Raw genomic sequence first — 21419 nt, forward strand, 5'->3', positions numbered from 1 at the left:
AGTTTAGATGGGGGGAGTTGTTAATCAAGCTAATTACATGCACACTATTTGGATTGAGTTTAGGTGGGGGGGTTGAAATCAAGTTAATTACATGCACACTATTTGGATTGAGTTTAGGTGTGGGGGGGTTGTTAATCAAGCTAATTACATGCACACTATTTGGATTGAGTTTAGGTGGGGGGGGGGGTTGTCAATCAAGCTAATTACATGCACGCTATTTGGATTGAGTTTAGGTGGGGGGGTTGTTAATCAAGCTAATTACATGCACACTATTTGGATGGAGTTTAGGGGAAACAAAATACAATGCAGCTGACTAAATACATTCAAACTGAGCAGACTAGGTGGATATGTGCCCAGCATTGTATGCTGGGGAGGTTATTGAAGCCAAATATACATGCATGACAAAAAATAACAGGAAAAAAGTCCAGCATGCGTGAGGAGAAAAAGGGGACATTCACACTATATTGCAATGATGGTAAGTAGTGTTTGAGTTAAGAAATACATTACATTATCAAAGATTAAATAAAAGAACATGTGATGCTAATAAAAGAAAAAATTCTTACCTTAATATAGTCCTTCTGCAGGACCTGGATTATGGCAGAACAGGTCTCTGGGATAATGATCCCCAGAGCCTGGGGGGAGATGCCTGTCGAGAACTTGAGGTCCTGCAGGCTTCTCCCTGTCGCCAAGTACCGCAACGTGGCAACTAGCCTCTGCTCCGGAGTGATGGCTTGCCTCATGCAGGTATCCTGCCTGCTGATATAGGGGGTCAACAAAGCCAACAAACTGTCAAAAATGGGGTCTGTCATCCGGAGAAAGTTCCTGAAATCTTCAGGATTATTCTCACGGATCTCACGGAGCAATGGCATGTGACAGAACTGGTCACGCTGGAGCAACCAATTCTTGGTCCATGAACTCCTCCTCGCCCTGTTCATGGACTGGTCTTGGGCTGAAGAATGAACTACAGCACCAAGCACATACAATGCACGAGCTCGACGACGAGTACGTATAGGTAACATGGCTTCAAAACGGTCGGCTGGTCAGAACGCACTTAACAGAACGCACTGAAGAACAGCAAGGCCTGTGAAGAGCGACCTGAAAATCAGGAACGAGCGGACAATAAAACAAAGATTTCTCAATGCCAACTGACCAAAAGCACTGAAAAGCAGATACAAACCTCAAAAGCACAGACTGAACAACAGTTAAAACGAACTGAAAAATACGAGTCTCACAAGCGCTAATCTTCTCTCACCAAACTTCTACTAACACGAGATAAACACGAGATTAGCAGAAGGAGCCCAAAGGGTGTCGTACGGGCTATTGAACTTCCGTTTTATAGTCTCGCCGGACTTGGTGTACGTCACCGCGTACTAGGCTGTCGAACTTTTGTGTGATCGTGTGTAGGCAAGTCCGTTCGTTAGAAAGTCTGCCGCAAGTCTGCCGCAAGTCCGCCAAAAGTCCGCCGAAAGTCTGTCGGACGGGCTGTCGGACTTTTGTAGACGAAAAGTCCGACCGTGTGTACGCGGCATAAGGATCTAAAAAAAAGAATTGTTGCTCTACATAAAGATGGCCTAGGCTATAAGAAGATTGCCAAGACCCTGAAACTGAGCTGCAGCTCAGTGGCCAAGACCATACAGTGGTTTAACAGAACAGGTTCCACCCAGAACAGGCCTCGTCATGGTCGACCATCACGGAGCTGGTGGATGTTAGAGACCTTGCAATCCTCCACCTTCCATTTGAGTGCACGTGCTCAGCGTCATATCCAGAGGTTGTCTTTGGGAAATAGACATATTAGTGCTGCCAGCATTGCTGCAGAGGTTGAATGGGTGGGGGGGTCAGCCTGTAATTGCTCAGACCATACTCCGCACACTGCATCAAATTGGTCTACATGGCTGTCGTCCCAGAAGGTAGACTCTTCTAAAGATGATGAACAAGAGGGTCCGCAAACAGTTTGCTGAAGACAAGCAGACCAAGGACATGGATTACTGGAACCATGTCCTGTGGTCTGATGACACCAAGATAAACTTATTTGGTTCAGATGGTGTCAAGCGTGTGTGGCGGCAAACAGGTAAGGTGTACAAAGAAAAGTGTGTCTTGCCTACAGTCAAGCATGGTGGTGGGAGTGTCATGGTCTGAGGCTGCATGAGCACTGCCAGCACTTAGAGCTACAGTTCATTGAGGGAACCATGAATGTCAACATGTACTGTGACACACTAAAGCAGAGCATGATCCACTCCCTTCGGAGACTGGGCCGCAGGGCAATATTCCAACATGATAACAACTCCAAACACACCTCCAAGATGACCACTGCTTTGCTAAAGAAGCTTGGGGTAAAGGTGATGGACTGGCCAAGCATGTCTCCAGACCTAAACCCTATTGAGCATCTCTGGGGCATCCTCAAATGGAAGGTGGAGGATTGCAAGGTCTCTAACATCCACCAGCTCCGTGATGTCATCATGGAGGAGTGAAAGAAGACTCCAGTGGCAAGCTGTTAAGCGCTGGTGAACTCCATGCCCAAGAGGGTTAAGGCAGTGCTGCAAAATAATGGCAGCCACACAAAATATTGACACTTTGGGCCCAATTTCCCAATTTTCCCCTTTAACATCAATGACAGCTTGAAGTCTTTTGTGGTACTTGTGGATGAGGCTCTTTATCTCCTCATATGGTAAAGCTGCCCATTCCTCTTGGCAAAAAGCCTCCAGTTCCTGTAAATTCTTGGGCTGTCTTGCTCGAACTGCACATTTGAGATTTCCCCAGAGTGGCTCAATGATATTGAGGTGAGGAGACTGATATGGCCACTCCAGAACTTTCACTTTATTCTGCTGTAGTCAATGACAGTTCGACTTCCTGTGCCTTTGTAGCTCACACATCTCCAAAACATCAACGATCCACCTCTGTGTTTCACAGTAGAAATGGTGTACCTTTCATCATAGGCCTTGTTGACTCCTCTCCAAATGTAATGTTTATGGTTGTGGCCAAAAAAATAGGATTTTTTCGTCATACTTACCTGTAAAATCGTTTTCCTGGAGTACATTACAGGACATAGAGCAACCATAATAATGACTATATGGGTTATACTCCACCTACTAGTGGAGGGACACTGGCAGATATTCAAACAGGAAGTTCATTCCTAAATAACCCCTTCTACATAGGAAAGACCTTGGTTTTGTAGCAAAGCAATGAATATCCTAAAAAAGATGGGAGGTACCTCTGTGTCCCGTGATTTACTCCAAGAAAAGGAATTTACAGGTAAGTATGACGAAAAAATCCTATTTTCTTTATCATACATCATGGGACACAGAGCAACCATAATAATGAATATATGGGATGTCCTAAAGCAATGCACTTGAGGGTAGGGAGACAATCACAGAAACTGCCGCCTGAGGAGGACTTCTGTCTCCCAAAACATACTGTGGCCAAAGCAGTATCCTCTGTGATCCATCTGGTAAAACTATGTTAATGTATGAACAAAAGACCATGTAATGGCCTTAAAATCCTGAGCCATCAACTCCTGATGGCGGATGGCCCAATATGCCCCCACACACCTGGTAGCGAGCGCTTTTACCAAAGAAGGGGTGGGGGACCTTGTCCTTTCAAGCCATAGGCTTGAATAATTAACTGGCAAATCCAATGAAAATAGTTAACTTGGATGCCTCCTGCCTGGACAAAAATGTATAGGGACGAACTTTGACCCTTAACGGTACTTAAGGCCAATCTCCTTCCCCCTACCGATTGGAGAGAGAAAAAGAAAATCTCCCACTCACATATTTCTGCGGGTGCCACTTCCTGGCTTCACCCCAGGCAAAAAAATATTTCCAAGTCCTGTAATTGAAGTTCCCTGAAGCTGGCTTACAGGGACTCAACAGTGCTGAGATACAGGACTCAAGACCATTAGGTCCCGCTGGACTGGGAGTGTCCAAGTAGCGACCCCCGCAAGACTCCCTATGTCAGTGTACCAAGCCCTCGTGGGCTAATTCTGCTAACGTTATTATCAGTGTTACCCCCTTCCAGATGCTTGGCAAAAGATGTGGCAGAAGTCGAAACAGAGGGAAAGCATCAAATAAGGGAGAACTGGAAACAACCTGTCCCAACTTGTTGTAGAACTTGGAATCTAGTAGATTCACTTGCAGAGTTCCCCCTGCCCCTATTTTATACCTAGAATATGCACTGATGATAGAGACAGCATTTGTGCTGTCCCAGACAGAACATGCTTCATATTCCTGAGCTGCATGACTCCTGATGCCACCCTGGTGGTTGATATATATGCCCCTGCAGAGGCTTTTCCGGATAGAACCTACAACTGGTATGTACCATATTCCAGAGAAAGGCGTACTGGCCAAAAGCTCTAAGATATTTATGGGCAGTATTCTCTCCTGTGGAGACCAAGTCCACTGAACTGTAGCCCCCTCAAACCAAATTAAGAAACTGGTATCAGTGGTTATTATCTTCCAATACCTGAAAGGAAGAATTCAACCTTTCTAGATTCCAAACCATCAACCACTAATCTTTAGCTGTGCAACACTCCGGGAACATAGCTCTCTGGGAATCCAATCTTCAAGCACATTCCTTATGTACAGTCCTACTCCAGGTCTTGGAGAGGATCATTCTCTGTCTGAAACTTGAAGATCAAGATTGTTTCCCCCCCCCACCAGCGGCCGAGAAAGGGTTAAAAACCACCGCAAAGCACCTCTGCAGAGGCGCTTTGCCGGCGGTATAGCCGCGGTGCCCCATTGATTTCAATGGGCAGGAGCGGTGAAGGAGCAGTATACACACCACTCCTTCACCGTTCCAAAGATGCTGCTAGCAGGACTTTTTTTACCGTCCTGCTAGCGCACTGCTCCACTGCTTTGCGGGCACTATTTTTAGCGCAGTAGCGCCTGCAAACCGCCTCAGTGTGAAAGGGCTCTTTCTGAAAGCATTCTTAACAGCATTCTTACTAGCTTTTGCATATATATATATATATATATATATATATATATATATATATATATATACACAAGGCGTGTCTATTAAATAACAAGATTGATTAAATAACTCACCTTTATCTGTATTACAAATGTAATGCTTGTCCCCTTCAATATATTCTCCATTTGCACTAATACATTGCTGCAGTCTTGTTTTCCACTGGTCGAAGGCATGGAGAAAATACATTTCTGTCAGCTGTTTCAACACATCTGCCGTTTTCTTTTTTACAGCATCAACTGGCTCAAAACGTGCCACTTTAAGCACTGATTTCATTTTTAGTAAAAGATAAAAGTCGCATGGTGCTAAATCGGGCAAATATGGAGTTCAAGTGTAGTAATGTGCTTGTCGGACAAAAACTGCTTCACAGAAATGCACCTCACCAGGCGGATTGTCCTGGTGAGGAATTAAACCATTTTCCCACAGTTGCGGCTGTTTTTTTCTGACTCTTTCTCTCAGTTTTATCAAAACTTCCTTATACTAATGCTGGTTAACTGTTGTGCCTTCTGGAACCCATTTTTTCAAAATTACACCCTTGATATCGAAAAACACAGTGAGCATGGATTCAGCTATCATTCGAACACTGAGTCGGCGGTATTTTCGAACAATCCAACTGATTTTTTCTACATTTTCTTCGGTTCTTGAAGTGCAAGGTCATCCGGGGCACTTATCATCTTCACCATTCTCACGTCCATTGTTGAATCTTTTGTGCCACTCAAACACACGCGCACGAGGCAGGCCGTCTTTCCTATAAGCTGTAGTAAGCAGTTGAAAACATTCTGTTGGTGTTTTGTGCAATTTTACTAAAAATTAAAAATTGACATGTTGTCCAACTTTTAAACTTTTTTTTCAGCACACTACAGAAAACTCAACCAAACTAAATGGCAGGTTCAAACATGTTCAAGGTCACCACGCATGCAATTATAACCGGTTCTGACTGCTTTGTTTACTAGGTGGAATCTTGTTATTTACAGTCTTTTTATTTACAGTTACAGTCTTGTTATTTAATAGACATACCATATATATATATATATATATATATATATATATATATATATATATATATATATATATATATATATATGGTAATATATATATATATGGTAATATATATATATATACATACACAGTTTATACTGAAAGAGAAAGAGATAGAAGCAGAGAAACAGACACATAGAGACAGATTCTAGCAAAGCTGTATGTAAAAGAAAAGATAGATACATACATACATACGTCAATACAACAATGATTCAGAATTCAAACTTATGTCGTACTGATTTCATAATTCCTTCCATATTTAATAAGGCATTTCTTTGTCTATCTGCATGATGGCTGTACATGTGTGTGTGGGCATTTCACTTCCTTTTGATTGAAAAAAAGTCAATATAATCAACAGACACACATTAACAGAACAGATTTCTGGTGAAGGAAGCAAGGATATTGTTAAGAATATTTTGGCAGCATTTTCAGACAATGCCCTGTTGCATGTGGAGGTGGTGAAAGATGTTGTCTCACTGTTCAATGCCAATACTGAATGTCAGTTTAATGAAAGTATTATATTTCAATGCACACTGTAACACATGCAATGAATTACTGAAAGTGTTCAGTTTATTGTTGTCATCTACTTAGAGATAAAGAAACTTTGCAATCCATTGAACAGTATGTACGTCCATTGTGATATTATACAGTGTTTTTTACTGGATCAAAAATGCTCCCTTATGCATTCAACCGTATTTGACCAGAACTTATCCCTATCAATATAATATCTAAATAATATACTGCTTGGTTTTTTGTCATGACCATCTTCTTCATTTTCCTTTCTTCTGTTTGTTTGTTTTTAAGATGTTGAATATGTAATTTTTTTCCCCTAGCAGATTATATGCATTACATAAGCATAGCTCCCAACTGTCCCTTATTTCAAAGGACTGTCCCTGATTTAAAACAAAGTCCCTCTGTCCCTCTTTCCTCCTTATTTGTTCCTCATTTTGGTCTGAACTTTATAGTCGTATATAAAATGCACTATTTATCTTTCAAAAAGTGTTTTGCAGTGCTAAACTTTTCATCCAATTTCTAAATTGCTGCAATTAAAAATGTCAAAAGCCAGTATAAAGGAATCATAGTGGTAAGAAAAAACACTAGTGGGTTTAACTAATTTTTTTTTGTTTAATTCTCCTTTAAGGGGGTATGGCAGTGGGTGTGTCCTATGCTTACATACTTTTGCTAATAGGTCTCCCTCGTTTTACATCACAAAAAGTTGGGAGGTTTGCATAAGCGTTAGTTTTGGGGTCTTGATGGTGACCCCTTTCCTTTTAGCCAATCAGCAAAACACTCCTCTCTGCAGCAGCTCATTGCTCCAGAGTCCCTACCAGTTATTGCTAGACAGTGCAATGGGGAAAAGTATCCCCAGTATAGGGGATTGGTTGCCATTTAGAGAGGGCCAATGCTGGAAGAAGGCTGCTCTTGGCTGCTTTGGCAGCCAGACTGTGAGCCCACTATTGATAACAGGAAGAACAAGACTCCACCAGAGCTGCAACAGCTGCTGGAGATGGAATGCTCCCACCGGACTCATGAAGGGAGGAGGAGGAGAGCCTATGCTGTGTGAAATTGCGTGGAGCTATGTGGAAACTAGTGCTGGGAGGGGTTGGACTTCTGGACTGCTGTATAGTGCCAGGAGCCTGGATTGCCACTAGTGGTGCTGTGTGGCATTGAGGGGAACTACAGAGATATGTGAGCACTGTGCAGAGCTGCTGTATTGGTCCTACCAGAGACTTTGCTGCCGTTAGTGGTGACTAGTGCTGTTGTCTTGTGCCCACCAGGGACTGTATTACATTTCCAGTGCTGTCACTGTTCCTGTAATGCTGTATGGAGAATTACCATACTGCACCAGCCACAGACTGAGCCACTGCAGGTTCTGTTCTGTGTCACCACTGAAAACTCCAATAGAGAGAAAGATTACCTCTGAAGATGCACTTGGCAATTGGAGTAATGATAGGTCACCTGGTCACTTGTTCCCTTTACTGCTGTGCAAAAATGGAAGCTCATGGACCATTGCACCATTTCCCTTGGGTTTAGAAATACGCCGAGTTGGGAGTCAGCGCTCCAACAGGAGATCCAGGGCCCCAACACCAGATATCTTTAATCCATTGGCTAGTGGTTTAGTGAGGGTCCCTTTTATCCTAACCAAGCCATTAGATATTTTACTGTCCTTCATATCCGCTGTGCTCATTTACCCTAGTTTTGCATCTGTGAGCTATATTATTGCCTTAATGTGTTATACTGTTGTGGCTTTTTTTTGTGGATCACAAAACAAAATTTCTGATTTTCAAAAGAAAATTCTTTTGAAATTCGACCATGTATGGCCAACCTAAGTGCGCACGGGTGCCGCCCCCTCTCTCTAGCCACCCCCCTCTATGAATAATGGATAGATTCATGCATTGCATGAATCTATCCATGGCCACCGCTGCCATCCCCTATTCAGGCGTCCGCCCCTTTTCGGAGGCCGGGCACCTGAATTACAGTGGCGTATTTTTGAAGCACCTGATTAAAGCCATAGGCTCTAAGAGGCTTCAACATAGGGTGGACTTGTGATGCAAAACATTGCGCTCGGAGTCCACCCAGGTGTGTTAGAAAAGCGAATGAATATTGGCAGAATTTCATGGAGCACAGTGGCAGCATTTAATAAAGTTAAAGGAATACTGCACTGTGAACCTACAACCTATCACCCAGCACAGCTTGTAGACAAGAAGAAATTTCACTTTTTCTTTGTTTGATTCACATTTCACCATGTATGAATCTCTGTTTATTTGATATATTTATGTTTTAGTCACATTTATATCATTTATTTATGCAAATTTGCTTTTTGCAACCTTAGAGCTGCACTTATTTATTCACAGTGGCAGCATTTGATGGGGCACAGTGGCAACATTTAATAGGCACAGTGGCTGCGTTTGTTGGGTACAGTGGCTGCGTTTGATGGCACAGTGGCTGCAATTGATGGGCACAGTGAGGCTGCAATTGATGGTTTTTTTTTCAGAATTTTTCAGTCTGTTTGCGCCCCTCAAAAATTTTGAGCACCAGCCGCCACTGCCCCGGTGTGTCAATGAAATTGGGTTCAGTCAGGGCAAGTTATCACAGGGAGAAACAGCAGAGCCTATCCAACAACTCTGCTATAACATCATAACTTATTTATGTGGAGAAGCTATCAAAACATTTGCAAGTTCTTACTGTGGGACACAAATCTGAATTGTGCTAGGGGTGATATAATTACAGGGTTGACCTTGCATCACATGCCACATTCTTTCCATAAGTGGTGACATAATTTGGAGGGGTTTCCTATTTTATATTAGGGAGATGTGCACATTTAGGTTACCACTGGTACTTTGATAACACATGACCTGTAGTATAGTCACTTAGGATTTATCTTCTGCAGAATTAGGTGAAAAGAATGTAAAAAAAACTTGCCTGACTTCTACCTTTTCTCTTGCAAAATAATAAAAACCTAGTAGAAAATATATTTTTTTTTAGCTAAAAGTGCCAACATGCTCTAGGTCAAGTCAAAATCTTCATTAAGCGGCACACTGAAATGTTGCACTCAGGAACTGTTCTGTAGCCAACAATCTATGTAGTGTTTTTTCTGCATGTGTAAAGCGGCGTATACACGATTGGATTTTCCAACTGGAATTGTGTGATGACAGGCTGTTGGCAGAAAATCCGACCATTTGTGTGCTCCATCAGACGATTGTTGTCAGATTTTCCATGGACAAATGTTGGATGACAGGTGTTGGATAGAGACATGGTTTAATATCTTACTTCTGGTATTTCACTTCCTGGTTGACACAGCCAGGTAGGAATGAAACACATCAAAGCTTTGTGATCAGAACAATGGCTTGACACCTGCTGTGATATGTGTGATTACAAGCTTCAAAGAGACCACTGCTGCCAAGATGTCTATTGAGATTTGACACAGGGCTAATAGAGACGCTGACCCTAGTGGACAATACAGCATGCTTCCTGAAGAATTGGCAGACATTTGAAGGATTACCTCTTGGCGATGGCTATTGGATGGAAAGCAAATGGGGGTGGCTAAGAGTAGGCGTGTATGTTTGAATGAAAAGAGCACACACTCAGGCAATTCTGTCTCTCTGCCCCTTGCTCTCTCTGCTGTTGGTCTGTGCAAGCCTCATGTGGCTCGGCCATCGTGAGGCCTTGCTCTGGGTGCTGGTTTGAGCCTAAACTCCATGCAGCACTGAGCTCTCGCTTTCAACATCTTAAGAGTGACCAGCCAAGGAGGTGATAAGTATATTCTTGTATTACATGTTTGATTGTTGTTATATGTTGTAGAGATATGCTGTTTAGTATATTGTGTTCTGATTGTTCAGCAGGTTTTAACATTTTTAACATTTTCTGCGGACAAATGTCTGTTGTCGGATTTTCCGTGCGTGTGTACACAAGTCCACAATGTACCTGAAAAATAAACATTGACAGTGCATGTATAGCCTGGTCTAGCCAATCCAATGGACAAACAAACAAGACCTGGTGTCTTGCTGACAGGACTAATAGACCTGTGAATACTCCTCTGCATGACAAGAAGTCATTAGTTCAAGCTATTTTGTACTCGTTTGCCTAGCCCCCGCTCTTTTCATGCTGATGTCCTACTATCTCAGCCATATACCATCTGTTTTCCACCATGAAGCAGCAGTGCAGGTTAGTTCCACACTTGCCAGGCCCCCTCTGTGCCCAGTAGTGACCGGCTCATGCATAACATGTATGCTTTAGATGACATTGAGCCTATGAAGAAGGACGTAAGAGTCTGAAAATTGTCAGGTGTCATCTCTAACAGCTATGTGCACTAGCCCTTCATACTAGAGGGCAGCTATAGTTATGCTTCTATCTTTGCACTGAAATTGATTTTAATTTTTCTACTGTTTCATTATTGTATTTTTCAATAAACAATACTTTTTAACCACCTGGTCTGTTCTAAAAATTCAGAGGGGTTATACTGTGTCCATGAGCACTAGGTCTTGTTTGCAAGTCCAAAGTACAAACACGTATGCTCGGAAGCAAAGACGAGCCAGAAGCGGTCGGTCTTGTAAACTAGTATTCATAATGGAGAATTAACATTCATGACGCTGTAAATTATGAAATCTCAAAATGCAGCGCACATTCTCTTCTTCTTTAATGGGATAAAAATGAAGCTGCTTTGCTGCTGATACTCATGGAGTTATTGCAAACTAATTTTCAAAGGCTTTTTTTCTAGTGATATCAAGAATAATATTTATTAATTTTCTTTTTTTTTTTTTTTTTTTCGGCAAGATGGGGCACAGCACCATTATCCTGTAGTTTTTAAGATCAAAGATACAACTATGTTGGTGTCCCTTGTCAATTGTACATTGTATTTTTTTAAATGTAACTGCCTACTCCTAAACTGTCCTTTGAAGTAAAACACATATCCAAGTATTATTCTACACAATTTTTTTTATTGTGCATTAAAAAAAGAAAACAAATAAAATTAGACATGCTATCTGCCAATAGATCTTAACCAAAAAGTGCATTCTATGCATCCAAAAATATAGAAAATATAACAAATCAAATCATTATTATTCAACCAAATAATAAAATAAAAGCCTCATGCATGTGTCCTGCTTCTTAATATAGGGGGTCAACAATGGCAAGAGTTGGTGAAAGCAGGGGTCCGTTATCCGGAGATAATTCCGAAGATCATCTGGATTATTCTCCTGGAGCTCCCGCAGAAAAGGCATATGACATAATTAGTCACTATTAATAAAGCAACCAATTTTTGGTCCAAGAACTCCTCCTCCTGTTCCTGGACTGGACTTGGGTCAAAGCAATAACTCCAAGGCCAATAATAAATAACACGTTATCTCCTCTGATTCCGCAACATGGCTGGTTGATGAACGGCCATTCAGAAATGAACTGAAAAGCACGAAATGAAAAGCGCAAACTGAAAAGTGTGAATCAACACTCACCAAACTTCTACTAACACGAAATTAGCAGAAGGAGCCCAAAGGGTGGCACTAAAGAGCTGAAAAACCATGTAGTACGCCACTATGTTTGTGTCTGTTGGTCGACAATTCCTTGCCGTTTGCAATCAAGACAAAATTCAGGCACACGCCTTCGGACAAAAGTCTGAGGTTTTTTCTGCGGAAAATCCGATTGTGTGTACAAGGCTTAAGTGTCACAACGAATTGGATTGACTTGCTGTATTCCTTATTGTGATAGGAGATAATATGTGCTGTATTATCCATTATTACAAGAGTAGTAAGGAGTATATAATGGTAGCTCAAACTGGCATTTGGGCAGTACGATCTGGTCTAAAAAATTAATGTAATGAACAGCATCTGGTTTACTGTCTTCTAACGTTCACTTTTAGGCAAAGCTGTGTGTATTAGCCTAGATAGGCATGATTTCTACAAATGTCAATCAATGCTGCTTTCGGGGTTATTGCAGTGATGTGCTGTCTCCAACTCCCCCCCCACAGAAAAATGAAAAAGAAGCACAAATGTTTATGTGACCTAATTTTCTCATTCTAGTTTTAAGGTAGAAAAAAACTTAGGTAAATGTTAAAATTAGAACAGAAAGTTGCACAACAAGCAGGGGTGGGAGCACATAAACTTATAGATTGCTGCATACTGCATATGTTTTTAATTTGAACTTTTTCATTATATTGTGTTTTTTCTATGAAAAATGTAAAATAATGAAACTATCAAAGGACTGCTTGGCACAAGAACAAGTCCAAAAAAATTAAATGGAGCTTCTATAACCCTCAGTAGCCATTTAAAGACCGAAACCATAATTTCACATTCCCCGCTGGCAAAAGGGTGACATTTTGTAGAAATTTCAGGAAAATGAAAGCTCTCAATTTCTCTTATCCGTAGAAGCAATACAAATGCAATACAAATAGCTTGTGCTACCTAGGCAGAGTCCTTCTGCCACATTAACTCATACAGCCTTGAACATGCACAATACTTTTTCTTACATAATAACAAATAACCAATTGGTGTAGCTGTGCATTCACTGGAATTACCAATGCAACATTAAGGCTGGGTTCACACCATTGTGAATTGGATGTGGGATCCTCGCATCCAATTCACAATAGCAGGAGATTTTGACCGGCTCTCTATGGAGCCGGTTCACATATCTCCGCAGCAGGTCCTGTGCCTTTTGCACAAAAATGCTGTGGTCTGTTTCAGGTCCGAATTTAGCCCATAATTTGGACTGAAATCGGACCTGAAACAGTTACCAGCATGCACCGGACCCCTGCTGTGAGCCGCATGTGGCTCATATGTGAACCAAGCCTTATAGATTTATATCAAGTTACCTGTAGCAATGGATTCAACTATACTGGAGTACAGCTGACGCCCTCTGTAGAAGTCCTTGATGACGAAACCGGTCAGGGCATGACCTACACGACGATCCGGAAGTGACGCTTGCGCTCCACTGTCTACTACCATCTGCCAGGAAGATAGTGTGGTGTCTGCAGGGAAACACACACCCCAACCTGGATGGCTAGACATGGTGACAGCGCCCTCTGGGCTTACTGATTTGCTTACTTCAAACTGTTCCAATGTACGTAGTTAAGATTAAGGGGAACACTGCTGTATAGGGGTGTTTATACATGAATAAACAGGATTACGCTATGTCGGTGTTGCTCTTGTGTTTTATAACCACTTGAGCCCCGGACCATTATGCTGCCTAAGGACCAGAGGTCTTTTTCCAATTTGGCACTGCGTCGCTTTAACTGCTAATTGCGCGGTTATGCAATGCTGTACCCAAACGAAATTTGTGTCCTTTTCTTCCCACAAATAGAGCTTTCTTTTGATGGTATTTGATCACTTCTGCAGTTTTTATTTTTTGCGCTATAAACGGAAAAAGACCGAAAATTTTGAAAAAAAATGATATTTTCTACTTTTTGTTATAAAAAAAATCCAATAAACTCAATTTTAGTCATACATTTAGGCCAAAATGTATTCGGCCACATGTCTTTGGTAAAAAAAATGTCAATAAGCGTATATTTATTGGTTTGCGCAAAAGTTATAGCGTCTACAAACTAGGGTACATTTTCTGGAATTTACACAGCTTTTAGTTTATGACTGCCTATGTCATTTCTTGAGGTGCTAAAATGGCAGGGCAGTACAAAACCCCCCCAAATGACCCCATTTTGGAAAGTAGACACCCCAAGGAAATTGCTGATAGGCATGTTGAACCCATTGAATATTTATTTTTTTTGTCCCAAGTGATTGAATAATGACAAAAAAAAAAAAAAAAAAAAATATTTACAAAAAGTTGTCACTAAATGATATATTGCTCACACAGGCCATGGGCCTATGTGGAATTGCACCCCAAAATATATTCAGCTACTTCTCCTGAGTACGGGGATACCACATGTGTGGGACTTTTTGGGAGCCTAGCCGCGTATGGGACCCCGAAAACCAATCACCGCCTTCAGGATTTCTAAGGGTGTAACTTTTTGATTTCACTCTTCACTGCCTATCACAGTTTCGGAGGCCATGGAATGCCCAGGTGGCACAACCCCCCCCAAATGACCCCATTTTGGAAAGTAGACACCCCAAGCTATTTGCTGAGAGGCATATTGAGTCCATGGAATATTTTATATTTTGACACAAGTTGCGGGAAAGTGACACTTTTTTTTTTTTTTTTTTTTTTTTGCACAAAGTTGTCACTAAATGATATATTGCTCACACAGGCCATGGGCCTATGTGGAATTGCACCCCAAAATACATTTAGCTGCTTCTCCTGAGTATGGGGATACCACATGTGTGGGACTTTTTGGGAGCCTAGCCGCGTACGGGGCCCCGAAAACCAAGCACCGCCTTCAGCGTTTTTAAGGGCGTGAATTTTTGATTTTACTCTTCACTGCCTAACACCGTTTCGGAGGCCATGGAATGCCCAGGTGGCACAAACCCCCCCCAAATGACCCCATTTTGGAAAGTAGACACCCCAAGCTATTTGCTGAGAGGCATGGTGAGTATTTTGCAGCTCTCATTTGTTTTTGAAAATGAAGAAAGACAAGAAAAAACTTTTTTTTTTTTTCTTTTTTCAAATTTCAAAACTTTGTGACAAAAAGTGAGGTCTGCAAAATACTCACTATACCTCTCAGCAAATAGCTTGGGGTGTCTACTTTCCAAAATGGGGTCATTTGGGGGGGTTTTGTGCCACCTGGGCATTCCATGGCCTCCGAAACTGTGATAGGCAGTGAAGAGTGAAATCAAAAATTCACGCCCCTTAGAAAGCCTGAAGGCGGTGCTTGGTTTTCGGGGTCCCGTACACGGCTAGGCTCCCAAAAAGTCTCACACATATGGTATCCCCATACTCAGGAGAAGCAGCAGAATGTATTTTGGGGTGTAATTTCACATATTCCCATGGCATGTTTGAGCAATATATCATTTAGTGACAACTTTGTGCAAAAAAAAAAAAAAAAAATTTGTCTCTTTCCCGCAACTTGTGTCGCAATATAAAATATTCCATGGACTCGACATGCCTCTCAGCAAATAGCTTGGGGTGTCTACTTTCCAAAATGGGGTCATTTGGGGGGGTTTTGAACTGTCCTGGCATTTTATGCACAACATTTAGAAGCTTATGTCACACATCACTCACTCTTCTAACCACTTGAAGACAAAGCCCTTTCTGACACTTATTTTTTACATGAAAAAGTTTTTTTTTTTTTGCAAGAAAATTACTTTGAACCCCCAAACATTATATATTTTTTTAAAGCAAATGCCCTACAGATTAAAATGGTGGGTGTTTCATTTTTTTTTTTCACACAGTATTTGCGCAGCGATTTTTCAAACGCATTTTTTGGGGAAAAAACACACTTTTTTAAATTTTAATGCACTAAAACACACTATATTGCCCAAATGTTTGATGAAATAAAAAAGATGATCTTAGGCCGAGTACATGGATACCAAACATGACATGCTTTACAATTGCGCACAAACGTGCAGTGGCAACAAAATAAATACATTTTTAAAAGCCTTTAAAAGCCTTTACAGGTTACCACTTTAGATCTACAGAGGAGGTCTACTGCAAAAATTACTGCCCTCGATCTGACCTTCGCGGCGATACCTCACATGCATGGTGCAATTGCTGTTTACGTTTGACGACAGACCGCCGCTTGCGTTCGCCTTAGCGCAAGAGCAGGGGGCGACAGGGGTGCTTTTTTTTTTTTTTTTTTTTTTCTTTATTATTTTTTTGCTTTTTTATCTTATTTTTAAACTGTTCCTTTCATTTTTTTTTTTTTTAAATCATTTTTATTGTTATCTCGGGGAATGTAAATATCCCCTATGATAGCAATAGGTAGTGACAGGTACTCTTTTTTGAAAAAATTGGGGTCTATTAGACCCTAGATCTCTCCTCTGCCCTCAAAGCATCTGACCACACCAAGATCGGTGTGATAAAATGCTTCCCCAATTTCCCAATGGCGCTATTTACATCCGGCGAAATCTAAGTCATAAAATGCTCGTAGCTTCCGGTTTCTTAGGCCATAGAGATGTTTGGAGCCACTCTTGTCTCTGATCAGCTCTATGGTCAGCTGGCTGAATCACCGGCTGCATTCTCAGGTTCCCTGTTGAGACAGGAGAGCCAGAGAAAAACACGGAAGACGGTGGGGGGGGGGGGCATTCCCTCCCACGGGTTGTAAAGGCAGTCTAGAGGCTAATTAGCCGCTAGGATTGCTTTTACATGAAAGCCGACCGCTGGCTGAAAAGAATGATACCAAGATGATACCTAAACCTGCAGGCATCATTCTGGTATAACCACTCAAAGTTGTGAATGGCGTACCTGAAGACAAAAAAATGGTTAACAATAAAGCACAGTAAACAATAAAGTATAAATAATTACATACCTGAAAAACAAACATGATAAAACATAATAACAATAACAATAACAATAACAATAAAACACTGCAGAATAGAATACAGTAAAAAAAGAGCAGAACAATAGAGAGAGAGAATAGAGAGAGAGAACAATAAAACGACAACTATTTTTTTTTATTTTATATATATTTTTTTTTTTTTTACACTTTTTTTGTAACTAACTTTTATAACTGTAACCGGTTCCAGGTTCGGGTCTCTCAAAATGCGATGGCATCTTGGGAGACCCTGTGAAAGTGTGCCTAGTCTGTGCAATGCTGTACCCTACGCTAATACTCAACTAGTGTATGGTAGCGTTCAAAACATTCACCAATGCAAAGACCAGGATTGTCAGGACAGAAGGGACAATAATAGCGGGTGTCACGCCTATATCCGCGTTTGCTGCAGACACAACATCTTTTTGGGGGGGGTTCGTTGGGTAGGGGTACTCGGGAGCACATAAAAATGCCTCTCATGCAGCCGACTGCATTTCGTTGGGGGGATGTGAATGGGGGAAGTACGGGCGCTGCAGAAGTGGTGGGTTCCCAATTAGGATTGGCGAATGCAGCAGGAAGGGCACTATGGGCACGACGGGCCTGTGTTTGTCTTTTTGGTGGCAGCGGGACACTACTTGTGCTTGTCACCTCACCAGCTTGAACTGCACTTATGGGACTCGCCACGTCACCAAGTGTTACTGCAGTGCTGGTTTGACTACGACCGGGGTGTACTAGGCCGCTGGTGCTTGCCAGTTCAATAAAAAGCTTCCAAAAAAACTGTTAGCGATCGCAGGGATCAGGCCTGACTCTGCGAACGCTGCAGTTATGCGTTTAGTGTTTTGTAAGTGACAGTGATCGATCGATACTGCACTTGGGTGGGCTGGACTGGGCCGGGCGGAGGGGCAAAACGCAGGTGCTAGCAGGTATCTGGGTTGATCCCGCTAACACTGCGTTTTTGGGAACCCTAAACTGCTGGGGACGCCAGTATAGATCTGATCGGATCAGATATTGATCCGTTCAGATACTATACCACTAAAGGAGGCGTATGCTGCGTGCGTGGGTGTTAGTGGTACTGGCGCTAACCTGACGCTGCCTGGGGCCGGTGCTTGCTAGTTCACCAAAATGCTACCAAAAAAACTGTTAGCGATCGCAGGGATCAGGCCTGACTCTGCGAACGCTGCAGTTATGCGTTTAGTGCCTTGTAAGTGTCAGTGATCGATCGATACTGCACTTGGGTGGGCTGGGCTGGGCCGGGCGGAGGGGCACAACGCAGGTGCTAGCAGGTATCTGGGCTGATCCCGCTAACACTGCGTTTTTGGGAACCCTAAACTGCTGGGGACGCTAGTATAGATCTGATCGGATCAGATATTGATCCGATCAGATACTATACCACTAAGGGAGGTGTACGGTGCGTGCGTGGGTGTTAGCGGTACTGGCGCTAACCTGACGCTGCCTGGTGCTTGCTTGCCAGTTCACCAAAATGCTACCAAAAAAACTGTTAGCGATCGCAGGGATCAGGCCTGACTCTGTGAACGCTGCAGTTATGCGTTTAGTGTTTTGTAAGTGACAGTGATCGATCGATACTGCACTTGGGTGGGCTGGGCGGAGGGGCAAAACGCAGGTGCTAGCGGGTATCTGGGCTGATCCCGCTAACACTGTGTTTTTGGGAACCCTAAACTGCTGGGGACGCTAGTATAGATCTGATCAGATCAGATATTGATCCGATCAGATACTATACCACTAAGGGAGGCGCATGCTGCGTGCGTGGGTGTTAGCGGTACTGGCGCTAATCTGACGCTGCCTGGGGCGACGCATATCACCGCCGGGCGATCAGGGGGCTAAACCTTTATTAGGTAATAAACGGCGGGTGCCCTGACACTATAAAAAATAAACGAACTAACCTGCGTCACCCGTAACGGTTATACGGTGATCAGTGGTGAAAGGGTTAACTAGGGGGCAATCAAGGGGTTAAAACATTTATTAGGTAGTATATGGGGGTCCCTGTCACTATAAAACGCTGACGGCGAACCTAAATATTTACCTCACTAACTAGCGTCACCAGCGACACTAATACAGCGATCAGAAAAATGATCGCTTAGCAACACTGGTGACGGGGGGTGATCAAGGGGTTAAAACTTTATTAGGGGGGGTTAGGGGGGTACCCTAGACCTAAAGGGGGGTAATACTCACTGTCCCAACACTGTAACTGTCACAAACTGACACTATGCAGTAATCAGAAAAAAAAAAAAAAAAAAAAAAAAAAAACCTGCTGGTGTCAGTTTGTGACAGGGGGGGGGGGTGATTGGGGGGGGATCGGGGGGCGATCGGGGGGGGGATCGGGGTGTTTTGTATGCCTGGCATGTTCTACTGTGTGTGTGTGTGTTGTGCACTCACATTGATGTCTTCTCCCCTCGGCGCTGGAACGGAAAATACCGAGCCGAGGGGAGATGACATCATTTCCTTTGCTGCTGTTTAGCATACAGCAGCAAAGGAGTGTTCCCATTGGCCGGCGGCGATCGCGAGGGGATGGCCTCCCCCTCATCTCGGATCGCCGGGGAACAGAACGGGACCGCTTCGGGCACCGGGGGGGGGTCCGATCGGACCCCCCACCCGCGAGAGGCAAATCACGTACATGTACGTGATTTTGCCTGCCCGTGCCGCCTTGCCGACGTAAATCGGCGTTAGGCGGTCCTTAAGTGGATAATATATATATGGAGCCCCCTTTCCAGTGAAACCTGCTGATGATGATGACTGACTATTGAAGTGGATGCTGAGTACCTTACCCAATGCCCTTTTAATATTGGCTTCTGGTGAGTTTGACCCCCTTGGGGAGTGTGCATCACGTGGTGGAACATGTTTTCTTTCTGGTGAAAGGTGCACGCCTGGACATCAGTGATTCTATACCTAGAAAAACTTTGAACTGTCATCATTTTTACCTTCTACATAGAGACTTATATTTGCGTCTCTAGCCACTCACTGTGACACTTCTTTTGTGGCTTTTATTTTAGCACTGTTTTTAGTATACTATGATCCAGTTTGGATTGCTGGACTTTTTGACTACCTATTTATACTGGAGTACTGAAATAGCTACTTACTTACCCATGGTTTCTTATGGCTCTACAGAAAGGTTTAAAGTTGAACTCCTGACTGATTTAAAATGTACAATTAATGCAGCTCTTTCATTTTTTTATACATCATTAGATGTATTTTTTAAATGCAAGCAGCTAAAGTGTTACTAAACCCACAACAGTAAAATATGCAGTAAAGCATGCTTGTTATACTCACAATGGAACCTAAGGGTTAATCCTCTGCATTGTGTAAAACGTCTGGGGACAAGAGGCTAGGGGACAAGCTGCACATGCTCAGTTTTGTGCGTATTGCTAGAGAGTTTTTTTTTTTTTTTTGGAAGGGTGCATGTGATCAGCACATGGCCAATCAGTATTGTCCAGAGGGTCAAGGGTCATGCAGCCTCATAGGACAGTCAGAGAAGAATGAAAACTCCTTCCACAAGCTTTAACCTGACACTGATAGAAGACTGCTATATACTGCTGATGAGAAAAGGTATTCAGCAGTTTATATTTACTAAAATATTTGCAGTTCTGTGTACTGTGGGAGACCAGATATAGTGAACGCAGGGTCCTGGGTTTCGTGACACTTTAAGTAACTGAATTTGACCTGGCATTAGCCTCTTTCAGCCCACTGTACAGCAGAGCTCGGGTTGGGGAAGGAGAAACAGCACAAGGTGCCAATCAGTAACGCAGTTCTTGTGTGATAACAAGGGACATGCTGATAGGAAGAGAGAACAGAGTGACTTATGTGCTTATCAGTCTAAGCTTCTTCTTTCACTGTTGTCAGGGCTGGGCTCAGCCCTTCCTTCTCAAAGCTGGCCGCTTAGCTGTTGGCTAATTGCCAGCTCCTATCTCTCCACAGTGACTCACCTGTTGGTGATATCCTGCTCGTCAGTCCTGCCTACTTAAGCTGTCTCGTCCAGATGATCTCTGCCTTCGCCTTGGTCACATCTCATCAGGAGACGCTCTCCTGTATTCCTGTTAAAGACTTGCTTGGCTGACATTCCTTCTGGCTCCAGATCCTGCTTGCTGTTCTTCTACGCCCATCTCCGGCTCCCTGACATTTTGGCTTGTCTGACTATCCGTTCCAGTTCCTGAACTCTGGCTATGTTTTGACTACGTTTATTCTGTTTGTTACTCAGTCTGATTTATGGTTTCTGAGAACTGTCTTGTGACAGGCTGGGGGGTGGCCATATATTACTTAACTGCAGCAGAGAAAAATCAGGGTCTCTTCCTCACCATATAGGGCTGTGCTGCATGGCAGAGCTGTGTACGTTTCAAGACTGGATTGACAGAAATCGGAATTCTTTGGTAAAAAGTTTCTTTATATGTATTTAAACTGTGCATTTAACTATTTGCCTTGAGCTTTAAATAAAAAGCAGCTGATCACTCTAACTAACCTACAGCAGCGTTAACCTCTCTGATGAAGCAGACATGCAGGAATCCATAAATTATGTGTAATGTAGATAGTTTGCAAATACTTTTGGTTGCCGTCAAAGACAAGC

Source organism: Aquarana catesbeiana, linkage group LG01 (assembly GCF_042186555.1).
Source record: "Aquarana catesbeiana isolate 2022-GZ linkage group LG01, ASM4218655v1, whole genome shotgun sequence".
In the NCBI taxonomy this organism is placed as follows: domain Eukaryota; kingdom Metazoa; phylum Chordata; class Amphibia; order Anura; family Ranidae; genus Aquarana; species Aquarana catesbeiana.